We start from the raw sequence: 15,301 nt of genomic DNA on the forward strand, positions 1-15,301 counted from the left end.
CTTGAGGAGCTTACATTCTAATGGAGGGGACAACAAAAATAAATCAGATCGTGCAAGATAAGTACAGAGTGGATGGAAGGTAATATGAAAGGGATGGCACTAGTGGCTTGTTCAGGGGTGGAGGAGAGAAAGAAAGGTCTTTTAATAACAACAACAAAAATAATAATAGCTAATATTTATATGGTGCTTACTATGTGCCAAGTGCTTTACAATTATTATCTCATTTGGTCCTGACAGCAACCCTGGGCAGTAGATGCTATTATCCCCATTTTACACATGAAGAAACTAAGGCAAACAGGTTAAGTGACTTGCTCAAAGTCACACAGCTAGTAAGTGTCTTGACTCCAGGCCCAGTGCTCTATCCACTGCACCATCTGGCTGCCCTAAATCCCTTTAAAAACAAGTTTTCTACTGACCTTTATTACCTCTACTCTCGGTTCTGTTCTTTTCCTTTCTCACCAGGTGCCCACAGCAGTCGACACACAGGATACTTTCTGGCTGTGAGACCCTAGCTGAGTCACTTTTCGTCTCAGTGTTTTCATCCATAGAACAAAGATAATGTTATTTTCACTACCTGCCTTCCTGAATTGTGATGAAAGTGCTTTGGAAACTTTATGCTATATACATTTTTTTTAAAATGTGAAGTATTATTGCTTGTATAGCAACAGTCTTATTAATATTCTTACTTCCAACACCCCCTTAAAACCCAGCCAATCTGTTTTTTCAACCTGTGTGATTCTTATCTGTACACTCATAGAATATAATTCATTGCAAGCACAATTCTAAGTAGCAGTTTGTGAATGTATACTCTGAAAAAAGCATTTCTGAGTATCTCCAACTGCAAATGACCATTTGTTTCTCATTAACATTATGAGTGCCCACTCATTTATTATGTGCAGTTGCAACTTTACTGAATTGCTTGTGTTTAAATGTAGCTTTTTATGAATAAAATTGTTACCTGGGACCTGGGAGTACAAGTTTCCTTTAATGATAAAGTATATACTTTATAGACATTATATAATGAAATATTTTTAAACATCTTAGTTATCTACAATTACAAAAATTAAATTTCTTCCTATATATTTTACCAGAAAATGTATTTACATTTTTAAAAAACTTTTCTCAATTTTTCACTAAACAAGATCTCACAATAAAATGATAAAAAGTAAAATTCTAGTGAAAAACAAAAAGCAATTGCATTTTTGAATGAATTTAAATGTTTTATTATATGAGAGTTGCATTTTGAAAAAAGTTGAAGCTTGCATTTTGTGTATTTATGCAATATAATTTAATGGGATATATGTGATTTTTATTTTTAAAGCTTTAAATTTTAATATTTAAATTTTAAAAATGTTTCTAAGAACGAATGTTTTCTTTTTCTATTTAGCAGGGAATATTTGGAGTTTTTTACACATCAATACACATCCTATGTAAAAATTTTTAGCCTTCTTGAGGATCCTCTACTTTCCCTTACTTCCCCTTCTTTTTGCCTCCTCTCCTTTCCTACACTGTCTTCACTCTGATCATTTCCCTTTTCCTTTCCTTTCTTCCCCTCTCTTTTCTCTCTTTTCTGGAGAGCCTGAAAAGAAGGGTTTTCACCAGTCAGTTCTGAACCTTCTTTTGGCAACCTTGGTAGCAGGTTAATTTGCACATATTTGGAAGCTTTAGAGATGTAGCTTTTGTTTTCTTTTCCATTCAGCAAATATCTGTAATGTAATTGTATAATATGTGGGATCATGTGAATTTGAGGAGATAAAAATCTTGTTGGGATGGTAGCTGAGCCCTTTGATCAAGTTATGAAATAAGCTGTTGTGGCTTGGAGTTGCCTTTCCCTTCACCCCACCCCCCTCCCTTGCACTTGTGGGTTGATTTTGCAGGAGAATGGTCGAATACCTTATGACTTGGGACATCTAAAACATAACTTAAGTGCCTCCATCATTAATAGTCAATAGACACAATTAGTTTAAAGTAAAGGCATTTACTGTAATCCCTGCTTGAGTTCAGGAGTTCTGCCCTGCAGTAAGGACCAAACAGGCCTTAAGAATCATTACACATGACCAAGACGGAATGATCAGGACCTAGGAGACTCAGATCTTCAAATCTTAACAAGACTAGTGTTAGGTTTTCCTTGAAGATAATTTGTCTTCCAGAAGAGGTAACTTCTGTGGTAGATGCTTTGTCTCACAGCTCAGACTCCTAAGACCCTGGCCCATAGGGCTAAGACAGAACTTTTGGTTTCCCCAGGAGTATATGCATTCTTGTCAGAGTTCAGATCATTTATCATCACAAGGGCTAGTGAAAAGCAATTGTTTCTGTTTTGGCCAGAAACCCTGAAGATCTTCCCCTCCCAGATGGTTTTTTTTTTCTTTTTTGACTAGGTAAAGATGCCATTCTCTGCCTCATTTCTTACCTAGCCTTAATCACTGAATGGGCATTGCCTCAGAAAAACTGAGACCTGGGAAAAACCTTCGCTTAAAAAGGCCAAGGCCTCCCACTGCATCCAGGGCCATCTCCAGTTGTCCTGATCTATATTTCGCCACTGGACCCAGATGAATCAATCTGGAGGAGAAAGTGAGGCTGGGGACTTTGCACAGCCCTCCTTCACTTAAATCCAGTTCACTTGCATGTCGTGGCATCACCTCTCTGATGTTGTAGTCCTCCTCGAGAATGAAGGACAAACAATAACAACAACAAGGACCAGTGGGATTGGGAGTCTGTATTAAATCCAGCACTAATATGGGGAGCCCCAAGAGCACAAGGCCACCAGGCTGCCCAAAGAGGGGTGAAGTGACCCAGGGTGGAAAAACAGAGCTGGTTAAAGTTTCCATGCTGATAAGTATCAGAAAGGAACAAGTATTTATCAAGCACCTACCATGTACCAGGCACTGTGCAGAGTGCTTTACAAATATTATCTCATTTGATAATTATTAGTATTGGGCCTAGGAGTATCTGGCCAGCTCAAGTGAGATAGGGAGATCCAGTCTCAAAAAACAAAACTGAGGTAATTTGGCATATTGGATAGAAGGCTGGCCTCAGAGTCAGGAAGACCTGAGTTCAAGTTCTGGTCAAGTCATTTAACCTTTTGGTGCTCACAAGCCCCAAGGTAGAGACAGTTTCCTCTCTGGGGTTCCTTACACTAATAAAATCACAGACCAGTATTCCAGTGAAGTCCTCTTCAGATGCCAGGTTATGGGTGACCCTGGGTTCTTGAAATTTAGGTCAGTGGAGTGCAAACCCTTGGCAGGTTCTTCCAAGCTGGAAAGGCTTCAAGGGCTTCAAATGGGAGCCCAGTACAGCGATAGATTATGTCTGCTGCCTGAAGATCAGGCTAGCTAAATATAGAGAGGCTCATAACCAGAGGGTCAGCCACCAGATAATGAATTTTTTTCAGGCATAGCAGCTCTTGAAATGACTTCTTTTAAGATAGAGGGTCTGCCATCTACATCAATGGGGACAGCACCTACAATTAAAAAAACCCCACAATCCTTTAGAAGTATTCAAATATAATTAGTAACATTAGAAGCAGTGTGGTATAGTAGATAGAGCATTATGCTTTGAGTTTGAGAAGACCTGAATTCAAAGAAGTCAAAGAAGACCTCAGACCTGTGTGACCTTGAGCAAGTTGGCCTCTCTGGGCCTCAGTTTCCTCATATGTAAATTGAGAGGACTGGATTTTACTTCCAAAAATGTTCCTTATTATGCCCCCCCTCTGATGTGTGGCAGAGTGCCTTGCTTACTCTGAGTACCAGCTCTGTCTTCACTATCTCCCTATCATTTGAGGCCTAATTTCCAACCCCAACCCCAACCAGAAGAGCTTCCCCTGCTTTTGTACAGAGACTGAATGAGAATAGGCAGGGCCCTTGGGCAAAACAGTCCATACCAGGGACACTCCAGGTACAAGTTCTATTTGCTTAGTAATGATTGACACAGAATAGAACTTTGGGGCCCTTGCAATAGCTGCCCCTTTGACATTAGTTTAACCAGCCTCCATATATGTCTCAAAGGGGCCTCTATTATGACCTCAATCATTAGGTTCTTTCTAGGACCTAGGCTAGGTGGTGAGCTCCCAGAGGGTAGCGACCATTTACTTCAGCCTCCACTCCATATGAAGAATAGGACTCTGCTCTATCTATAGGACAAACGCTAAATGTTTGCTGAATTATGAGTAAATTAAAGAAGGGTACACATTTCTATAAGTGTCTCATGTCTTAACTAGATCCAAAGTTGAGCTATAATATTTTCCTCTTTGTTATATTATCTTGCTTTTGTTCAGATCCTGACTTGACTTTCTAGAGAGGTCATTCTCTAATTGTTTCTTATGAATGCTGTGACCCCACAGACCATGAGCTACGCCAGGGCAAGGATTTCATCTGCTGTTCCCTTTGTTTCCCCATACTGCGTCTAGCCAAGGGAACACTGCATAGCTCAGTCATGCACGTTTGCACGGGGACTCTTAGTTCAGTTAGGGGAGTATGAAGAAAACCAGAAATCTATAACCATGTCTGCTTCAGCTGCTCTTCCTAGGTGCTCAGATACCAGCGAGGCCTTACAAACAGAAACAGGGGTTTCTAAAAACTCCAGCCCACACCTCAAAGATTGGGACTAAATCTGTGGGCCCTGGCTGGGGTCATTCAACCTTCTAGTAGCACATAGCATCATAGATTTAAAGCTGAAAGGAAGCTTACAAGTCATCAGGTCCAGTCCCCTTATTTGATAGATGCAGAAACTGAGGTTGAAGGACTTGTCTAGGGTCCCACAGCTAGTATCTCAGGCAGGATTTATACCCATGTTTTGCTGACTCCAAGTGCCTTATCCATTATACCACAGAGGCTCACCATCCCAAAGCCTCACCTGAGGACACTGAATATCAGAGTCACAGGCCAAAAGCTCCAACCCATGCTCGTGTTTGAGTCTAGAAGGGCAGTACTAGCCAGGGAAGTGGTTCTCATCTGGGGGCTTTAAGCAGGAATGTGTTGGAGCCCGCTCAAAATAGGTGGGGTGGGAGGCTGACTGTTAAATCTTCACCTCAGAAACAGGGCTATAAACCAAGCCTTGATTTATTGTTTTGTTGATTTTCTAGACTTAAGTAATGGAGGAAATGCAAATTAAGCTTAAAAGTGTATCATATCTACATTCCCCTTCCATCCCCCCCAAAAAAGAGCTGGTTGTTAAATATTTACCAGCACACCTCTGGGTGTAAGGAAGGTAGTTTCCTGACCTCCTCCCAGAATTATTCTCTTCAATTACCTTGCCAGTATATGAAACTCTCCTTAGACCTCCATTTTGAAGGGAGAAGCCTTGCCTTCTTCAGGTTCCATTTAATAAGTAACATCCAAGAGACTTAAGATATTCATCTCCTAACCCCTCCCAGTGAGCCAATTTTATCACATCTTTCCTTTGTGAACAGAAGTTCCAGTATTGCTAAGGCACTGGGAGTCTAGGGAGAGGAGAGAAGATAGAAAGGGCAGGTCATTTTGCCTGCAGCCAGCTCTGCAGGAGGGCACTAGTGACTAGATGTTCCAGGAGAAAGGCCTGACCTCCCTCCCCTCCCCTGACCGTATCTCCAGGATCTCCTTCTCAGGGTACTTGGCCAATTTGTCCTCCGGAGAACTTTTGCTTTCTCTTTCAAATGACAGCAGCTGCCAAGACCCCATTACCTTCAGGGATCAGTAACAGAGACAATGAAGGAACTCCCATGAGGTCTGAGAGACAGAGATCTGAAAGATGGGTAACATCTGAGGAAACCTTATGCACTCTCTCTCAGCCCTAGACAATGAGCTACACAGTGAATTTGCCAATTCAGTCCAAATAGGCCTAATCCAAGTTCGATAGGGGTTATAGAAGTATCTCTTTATCAAAGAAAACACATTTTACAGAATTTAAAATTTGCAACATTGGTTAAGGATGGAATTATATATATATATTTGGCCCAGGCCTATGATGTCATAAGTGCGAGAAGCTGCAGAGGAAACTTTTTACCAAAGTAGTCCATCACCTGCTTTGTATCCTACAGTCTTTGATAGTTATTTGGAGGCACTGAGACATTGTCACTTGCCCAGGCACGTGAAGAAAGTATGTGTCAGAGGCCAGGCTTGAACCGAAGATTTTTTGATTGAGGCAGACTCTCAAATGACTTTTATGTAATGCAAATAAAACCATTATGCTGAAGGTATATTTAAGCTAGGGGAGGCCAAATATTAGGGAAATCTCTGGGTAAAATATGATTTTGCAATCAAACTATTACACATAAAAACATAAGAAATCCAATCTAATCTATTATTTTATTCTATTTTTATTTTTTTTCTATTTTTATTCTATTTTAATCTATTATTTATTGAGCACCTATACAACATGGGTGGGCTGGCCTGTGGAGCCAGTCTTTGGAGCATAGGCAGATATTCCTTACCTTATTCCAGTTCCAGAACTGTGTGGAAATTTGAGGTAATCAGTTCCCTACTATATGTGACTGAGGGGCTTGTTCTGTGTGATGACAAGGAGTCTTCTAATTGGCTTCCAAGCTAGGAGAACTGATAACTCAAGGGCTGTAGATATGGAGCCTAGTGTGATTATAAAAAGGGCAATCTGCCCATCTCTTTCTCTGCCTTTTGGCTTTGAAGTAGAAGGGCTACTTTGAGTTGCCTTACTGAGAGAAAGGTCAAGGGAAGGCAGAGTGATTTCGCTGTTTCCCATTTAACCTTGGTGGCTGGGAATTCACAGCTGCCTCTCTCTCATTGTCTGTCCTTTCCTGTTCTTAGATAAATATATCAAGATGGAAGTGATGATCTTATGAGTTTAGAAGACCCACCAGCAGTTGAAGGTGATTGATGGTATTAGCTATGATATCCATCCAAGCAATGGTGGCTACCAGGAGGGGAAGTGAGTATAGATACACAGTCATTTGACAATAGTAGCAGTTCAGGCATTGTGACTCCTCATAGCAGAAAGTAATATCAGCTATGGGGCTCTTAAAAGGCCCTGACCTTTAGTGGAGAGCTACACCTAAAGGGAACCTTATGAGGATTCTACAAAAGGAGAATAGGACTTTCAGTGTAGGAGTTAGGAATTTCCCCTTCAACAAACATGTTCTCTTCATGTGTCTTCATTACCATTAGGTTATGTCCACTCTTCCCATGGACACTGTATGTATCTTGGGGAGCGTGTATCCCAGGTTTTTGTTGGGGGGGGGATGCTTTGTCCCAACTGTTTTTACAACATGTTAGCAAATACATTTTCTAAAAGCAAATCGAGATTACTGGCAGATTCTTAATGGAGAGCATACCAGTGGAGGCTGAAGAGCAACAGTAGTAAAAAAAAAAAAAAAAACAAAAACCCAGCCCTTCAAAGTTTCCCTCAGAACTTTGAGAGTAAGTAGCCACTGTCTTGTGGGGAGTTCCAGTGCAGCTTGGCTGAATGAGCCCAGAAGGGATATATGTATATATGTACATGATAGTTTGAGGTGGAAGAGAAGGCTGACAACTGGGGAGATCAGGGAAGGATGAACTGACCATGAAGGGAGCTAAAGCCCTAAGAGAGGAGAAGGGTGTTCGACCTGTGCATGGGGAACAGTCTGCAAAGGTGCAGAGCTGAGAGATGGGAGACCGAGTTTAGATAACAGCATGTAGACCAATCTGACTGAGACATCAGGTGCACAACAAGGAATAATAGGAAGGGTCAATTACTTTGATAAGGTAGGCTGGAGCCAGTTTGTGAAGGGCTTTAAATACCAAGCTAAGGGAAATGATAGTGTATCCTACAGGAAATAGGGAGCCATTTAAGATTTTTTTTTTTTTTTTGCAATGGGGGTTAAAGTGACTTGCCCAGGGTCACACAACTAGTGTCAAGTGTTTGATCTGAGGCTGGATTTGAACTCAGGTCTTCCTGAATCCAGGGCTGGTGCTGTATCCACTGCGCCACCTAGCTGCTCCAGCCATTGAAGATTCTTAAGCAGAGGAGTGATAGGCATTAGAAAAATATTTTGTCAACTGTACGGACCCTGAATCAGATATGTAGTCTCTTCAGTCTCAGAGTCTGTCTGTGACAGAGATATCAAGGAGCAGTTTGGCTACCCTCCATTATGTTGATCTTGAAAATTCAAGGACATACCCCAAACTCCTAGTTCCCCTTAACACAAGTACTGAGGTTAAAGAAGAAGGGAAAGAAAATTTTGAGAGTTGTGATTGTATTGTCAGATGATCCCTAACGAATGGAGATATCTCTGTGATTCCAGGAGGATCCTAGAGAGGATAGCAGGGGAATGAAGCAAATGAAAAGTGGATTTGTATATGACTATAATGTATTTTTAAAAAATGTCTTTTTGTTTATTTCATTAAATATTTCCCAATTACACGTAAACAATTTTTTAACATTCATTTTTAAAAATTTTGAATTCCAAAGTCTCTCCCTCCTTCCCCCTATCCCTTGAGAAGGTAGGCAATATGATATCAATTACACATGTGACCTTTTCCCATATTAGCTGTGTTGTAAAGGAAAGCACATACGCACACAAACAAGAAAAATGAAGTTTAAAAAAATATGCCTCAATCTGCATTCAGAATTCATCACTTCTTTCTCTGGGGATGGAAAGCATTTTTCATCATGAGTCCTTTGGAATTGTCTTAGATCATTATCTTGATCAGAGTAGCTTAGTCTTTCACAACTCATCATCCTTACAAAATTGGTGTTACCGTGCACAGTGTTCTCCTGATTCTGCTCACTTCAGTTTGTATTAGTTCATATAAGTCTTCCCAGGATTTTTTTCTAAAACCATCCCTCTCATAATTTCTTATAGCACAAATAGTATTCCATCACAATCATGTACCACAACTTGCTCAGCCATTCCCTAACTGATGTGCATCCAATCAATTTCCAATTCTTTGCCACCATAAAAAGAGCTGCTATAAATATTTTTGTACATGTGGGTCCTTTTCTCTTTTCTTTGATGTCTTTGGGATACAGACCTAGTAGTGGTATTGCTGAGTCAAAGGGTATGGACAGTCACTTAACCCCAATTGCCTAAAAACAAAAAACAAACAACAACAAAAAAAGGGTATGGACAGTTTTATAGCCCTTTGGGCCTAATTCTCCAAATTGTTCTCCACAGTGGTTGGAATAGTTATATGACCATAATGTCCAATATATCACGTGACTTTCCACACCCTACTATACACCAATGAGAGGAATGATTATTAAATAACTAATTGTTAATATTGGGGAGACCCCGGATTTTTTTTTCCCTTTCTCATTTGGAAATTAGGTCAAAGCTTAGTTCTCTGAAGGGCCAGGTGGATAATGAGTTGTTGCCCTACCCAACTAGAGAACCTTACAAAGAATTTAATCTAAAATGAATTCTGGCCCTTTGTGTTCCACTCAGGAGGCTAGATTGCTAGGCTGAGGGTAGTCTGGTTTGAGATAGTCTTTCTTTGTCCATGAGTGACATCATCAGGCACATGCCCCAGCTCCTCATTATTTTCTCAATACTTGCTAACCAATCAGAATTGATTGTCACCCTCAGGAATACCCACTCTTCCAAGTGCATATAAACAGTGAGTGGGTTTCCTGTGGGGTCTTTGGCATTCCAGAGGCTGACTCCTTGTATTAATTTTTGCTAGCATGATTAATAAAATGATTAATTACCTAGAAACTATATCTCTTGAATTTTTGTACATCACACCAAAAATGTTCAATTAGAGTACATAGGGAAAATTAATTTTTTCTGGGAATAGAGTTTCCCTTCCATTATGAAGTTGGGGTTTTCTTTACAGAAGTTACTTTACAGCGTCTGTCACATAAAGTGAAGAATGCTTGCAATCCCACTTTTCTTTTATAGTTCATAAGTGATTCATCAACTCTTAGGGATAATTTTAGAACTAAATTCTCAATCTAAATTGTAGTTTGTTGTTACCTGAGGAAATACTTTGGCAAATCTGGAATATCCTAGACTAGTGAATTTTCCTTAATTATATGGCTCACCTGTTTTTAGTGTTGAACTATTATTTTCAGCCCTCACTTACTGGCAAGCAAGTAGCCTGACTCAGCCTCCATCTCTGCACCCCTGGGCACGCCAATAGGAAGCCTAGCTGCCTTTTTCCCAACAATAGTCTCTCTTACTTTATGGGTCTCCCCCACCTTTCCAGTCAAGACTTGCTCTCAAGCCTAAAATGAAAATTGTCCTAAATCCAAGGTCCTACAACAGAACTATGACTTCCCACATTTCTGACATTATCTTTTTGTTCACATAGCTTAGATCACACTGTGCCTTTACAACTTTAGTTTCCAGTGTTTCCCTATGTGAACCTAATTCATTCTTACTTTTTTGCCTTTGCTAATGTTGAATCTGTTCTGGTGTGTTCTCCTTCTTCCTTCTCTACTATCATTTTATCCCAGGCTTTCAGCTGTGCCCTTAATGACAGCCCTTGTCAACAACCATGCTGCACTTTGTACATGTGGGGAAATGTGACTTCTGATTGGTGAGAGAATACTGAGTCTAAACATGAAAAGATGGTTGGAAAATTTTGAGAGAGGCAGTCAAGAAGGGCAAGCTCAGACTTCTTAAAAATTATTTTATTTTATTTTCAGATCCAGACTCTTTCCCTCCCATCTCTTCCCTCACTGAAAAGCAAGAAAAAGAAAACCTCCATTACAAGCATAGTCAAGCAAAATAAATTCCCCCATTAGCCACATTCTCCCATAAAATATGTCTCATTTTGTACTTTGAATCCATCACCTCTCTATTAGGAACTGAGTAGTATGTTTTACTTTGAGGCCTCTGGAATTGATCAGAGTTTCTAAGTCTTTCAAAGTTGTTTATCTTAACAATATTGATGTTCTCCCCACTGGTTCTTCCCACTTCATTCTGCAGTAGTCCATACAAGTCGTCCTAGGTTTATCTGAAATCATCCCTTTCATCATTGCTTACAACACAATAATATTCCATCATTTTCTTATACTGTAACTTCAGCAATTCCCCAATTGATGATCACTCTCCTAATATCCAATTCTTTGTCACTGCAAAAAGAGCTACTATAAATATTTTTGTACATATGGATTTTTTCCCTCTTGATGTCTTTGGGGCATAAATCTAGTAATGGTAACACTAGGTCAAAGGTTATGCATAGTTTAATAGCTTTTTGGTAAAAATTTCGGATTGCTTTCCAGAATGGCTGGACCAGCTCCACCAAGAGTACATTAGTGTACCAATATTTCCACAACTCCTCCAGCATGTCATTTTCCTTTTTTGTCAACTTTACCAATCTGATGAGGGTGAAGTGGAACCTCAGAGTTGTTTTAATTTTCATTTCTCTAATTATTTAGAGCATTTTTATATCATTATTGATAGCTTGACTTTGAGGATTTATCAATTGAGGAATGGCTCTTATTCTTTTAAATTTGAATCAGTTCCCTATATATCTTAGAAACAAGACTTTTATCAGGGAAACTTGCTGCAAAGATTCCCCCACCCCCCCAACATTTACCTGCTTCTTTTCTAATTTTGGTTGCCTGGGTTTTGCTTGTATAAAAACTTTTTAATTTTATGTAATCAAAATTGTTCATTTTACCTTCTGTGACCTTCTTTATCTTGTTTGGTCATTACCCTTTCCCTATCCATAGATCTAACAGGTAATTTCTTCCTTGCTTCTCTAATTTGTTTATGATGTCACCTTTTATGTCTAAGTCATATGCCCATTTGGACAAGCTCAGACTTTTGAATGGCAGAAGGTTCTCCCTGGAGATGCAGGCACATGAGGAGCAAGTCTTCTACCTATCCCTTGACTTAAGAGCTTCCAATCCCAGAAACTGTTGAGATTGTTTCCCTCCCAACTACCCCCAACACATATCCTTAACACTCCTGGAGAACCAGGAGAACAATTTATATGATAACAATATTGTAAAGATAAACAATTTTGAAAGACCCTAAGAACTCTGATCAACACAATGACCTACTGTGATTCTAGAGGTCTGAAACATGCTACCCACCTCCTGACAGAAAGGTGATGGATTCAGAGAATAGAATGAGACATTTTTTGGACATGGCCAATATGGAGATTTGCTTTGTATATATAATTAAAAGTTATACATGCATATATACATAATTTCTATATATCAGATACATACATGTACATACAGTGTATATATATACCTCATGCACCTGCAAAAATACACATTCTTTAAGGTTTATTGTGGCTCTAATGGCTGGCCAGGGAGATAGATACATACATACATGTGTGTGTATGTATGTACACTTTACAGAGTTAGATACAGAAAGAAACAAGTACCCAGCTATGGCCCTTCTCTTGTTCCCCACAAGGGTGAAAATTGTAGTTTCCCTTAGAGACAGGTAGACCTGATCCAGCAGTATGCTGGTAAAAGTTTAACAACCAGATCTCCAGAAAAAAAAAATCCACAAGACACACTTTTAAGTTTAATCTGCATCATTAACACTTCTGTTACATATGGATAATCAACAAAACAATAAATCAAGCCCTAATTTGTAGCCTTTCCTGACTCTGAAATATAAATGCTCACAATGGAAAGTTCATAATCAGGAGGTGGCTCTAGCACATCCCTGACTAGATTCCCAGATCAGATATCCATGCCACTTTGAGATGAGGCATATTTACATGACCAACTCAATGTGTATATATGTATATATATATATATATGTATATATGATGGTACCTATTATATATACACATTATCTATAATTTATATGTGATTGGCTATAAGATACACACATCCATATATATATATGTATATATATACACATACACACATACACACATCCATACATATGTATAAATTCTACTCCCTCTCCGAATCCTACTTATGCCAGTTTAAGTCCTGCCTTTTCTAGGAAGTGTTGCTGACTACTTCTGTTAATCTGAGTACTGGACTAAAAGATCTGACAAATAGATTTGTTGGTTTTTGCATAAGCCTTATTGAAAGTTATACAGAGAAGTTAGCGTCTCTAGACAACTCTAAGCAGGCAGCCTGATGATCTGTGTGACTTCACTGGCTGCAGGACCCTTAGGGAAGGAGGGGAGGTGTGTGTGATGGCCAGTGCTGGAAGTTTGTTCCACCTAGAGGTGGAGCTGTGGTGGAGGAAGAGCTGAGGAATCTTAAAATTTTTCTTTCTTTTTTTTAAATTTCTTTCTTTCTTTCTTTCTTTTTTGTAGGGGGAGGGTGGGGTAGAGAATGGCTAAATAGGTAACCTAGACCAAGGTTCATATGCAAAAGGACTTGGGGAGAGCTCAACCTGATCCAGGTGGTGTTTACTCAGCAGAGTATTTTCTCCACCCTGGGTTCAAGTACCAGGCATATTCGGAGCTTGGGTGATGCAAGCAGGCCTGGGGAATCTGTAATGGTTCCCATTCTAGACCTACTTCCACAATACCACTCAACCTACTAAAATCTCTTCTCACCTCTGAACTCCTATAGATTTATCATCTTATTCACTTGGTATTTAACATAACATAGGATACCTTTGCATTGTAATTAAACTTGATTTTTATATTCTTTTCTCTCCCCTAGACCATAAGCTACCTAAGGGCACAGACATTGCTTGTCTATCTTTATCTCCCCCCCACTGAGACGGCCAGTGTTCCTAAGATAAAATGCCTTGAACCATGAGGGCTGCTAGTATAAGCAAGGTTCTCACATTTCCCAAGGGCCTCACAAATGTCAGTGCAACTTCCCCTCCTTGGCCTTGTCCCTCTTGAGGGCTGGGGATGCTCACTTAAAACTCTGTTTGCCTCCCTTTCCACATCTGTAAAATGGAGGTAATAGCACCTACCTCCCAGGATTGTATGAAATAACATAAAGTACTTACAGAGTGCCTGGCACATAGTAGAAGCTATGTAAATGTCAGCTGTTATCATATTATTATTATTAGCATCTTCCACCTGCTGACAATTCAGGAGGCAACCACAAGCACTGACCTGGCCCCACAAAGCAAATCTGAACTGCCAGAGGTAGGGCAACCTGCAGCCTCGAGGCCACATGAGACTCTCTAGGTCCTCAAGTGTGGTCCTTTGACAAAATCCAAACTTGAAAGGGCTACACTTAAGGATCTAGAGGGCCACATGTGGCTTTGAGGGTATAGAGGTTCCCCACCCCTGGCCCAGACCATGGCTCCCCATAGGGGATGAGTTCCTTCTGCCTCAGGAAGGGAAAGGTCCTGGAGAATGAGAGGGAAACTACAGAGATGTTTAACTCCAATCCACACCCCTGGCAGCTTTTCTCAAGTTCTCTCTAAGGAATCCATTATCTCCAGAGACACTAAGGAGACTTTCTCCTTCTCTACCTACACCAAACTGGCAGGCAATTATCTCCACTAATCTACTGGGACTAGTCATTGGCTCCTTCACTGAGAGGATTCACACAGCTTTCCTTACTGCCCTTGTCCTTGATATTCTCTCTTCTCTCTCCCTTGTTCTCTCTCCCCATCTCTCTCTTCCTCTCTGTCCCCCCACCCCCATCTCTTTGTCTCTGTCTCTGTGTCTCTCCTTCCTTCTCTTCTATTTATGCTAGAGCTGCAGGGCCAGGCTGGAGGGAGTACGATATCCTCTTTTTCCATAGACAAGGAAGGAGAGAACTTGTCCTTGGTCAGCCATCGGAGCACCAGTGCACCTTAAACAAAGATGTGTGTTTGTGCAGGTACATGAGGTACAAAAACTATATGAACATGTATATGTGGGACATACACACACTATTTTCCAAGTAGCCAGCTCTTGCCAAGGCAGAAGTCATCAAAGGGAGAGCCAGCCCTGACCCAGAGGCAGCCAGAGCAACTAGACCTTTAGACCTGGTGGTGGGGAAATTGAGAGGGGGTGGAACATGCCCACTGATGAGGCCTGGACTGAGATCAGACAAGATTATACAGGATTGCTGTCTTGCTTCCCTAAACCTTTTCAAGATTCACCAACCATGCTCTTCCCACCTACCTGCTACTAGAACCCTTCTGTTTCCAGGTACCTGTTCCAGGTGTCCCCTCCTCCCCCGAACAGGGCCAGACTGGCTGGAGGTTAGGCTGAAAGGATTGACTGTGGAACAGAATGGGCAGGCACAGGGTGGCATTATCTGCACATCTGTCTGTGCTGAGAGACAGCCTCTAAGTGTACTTGTGTACTTGGAGTTCTCAACTGCTCAGGTCCAGCCTCTGTGTCTCCTCTACCCACCAATCCTTTTCCAGCTTCTTCACGTGGGGCCCCTACATAGGAAGGACAACCAAGGCAATGCCCCTCCCAGTGCCATACCAGCCACTCCCAAGATGACTTCATTCCTACACTGAAGTATTTATAGCCCA

The sequence above is a fragment of the Vombatus ursinus genome, unplaced genomic scaffold (assembly GCF_900497805.2).
Source record: "Vombatus ursinus unplaced genomic scaffold, bare-nosed wombat genome assembly UNPS02000580.1, whole genome shotgun sequence".
Taxonomy (NCBI): domain Eukaryota; kingdom Metazoa; phylum Chordata; class Mammalia; order Diprotodontia; family Vombatidae; genus Vombatus; species Vombatus ursinus.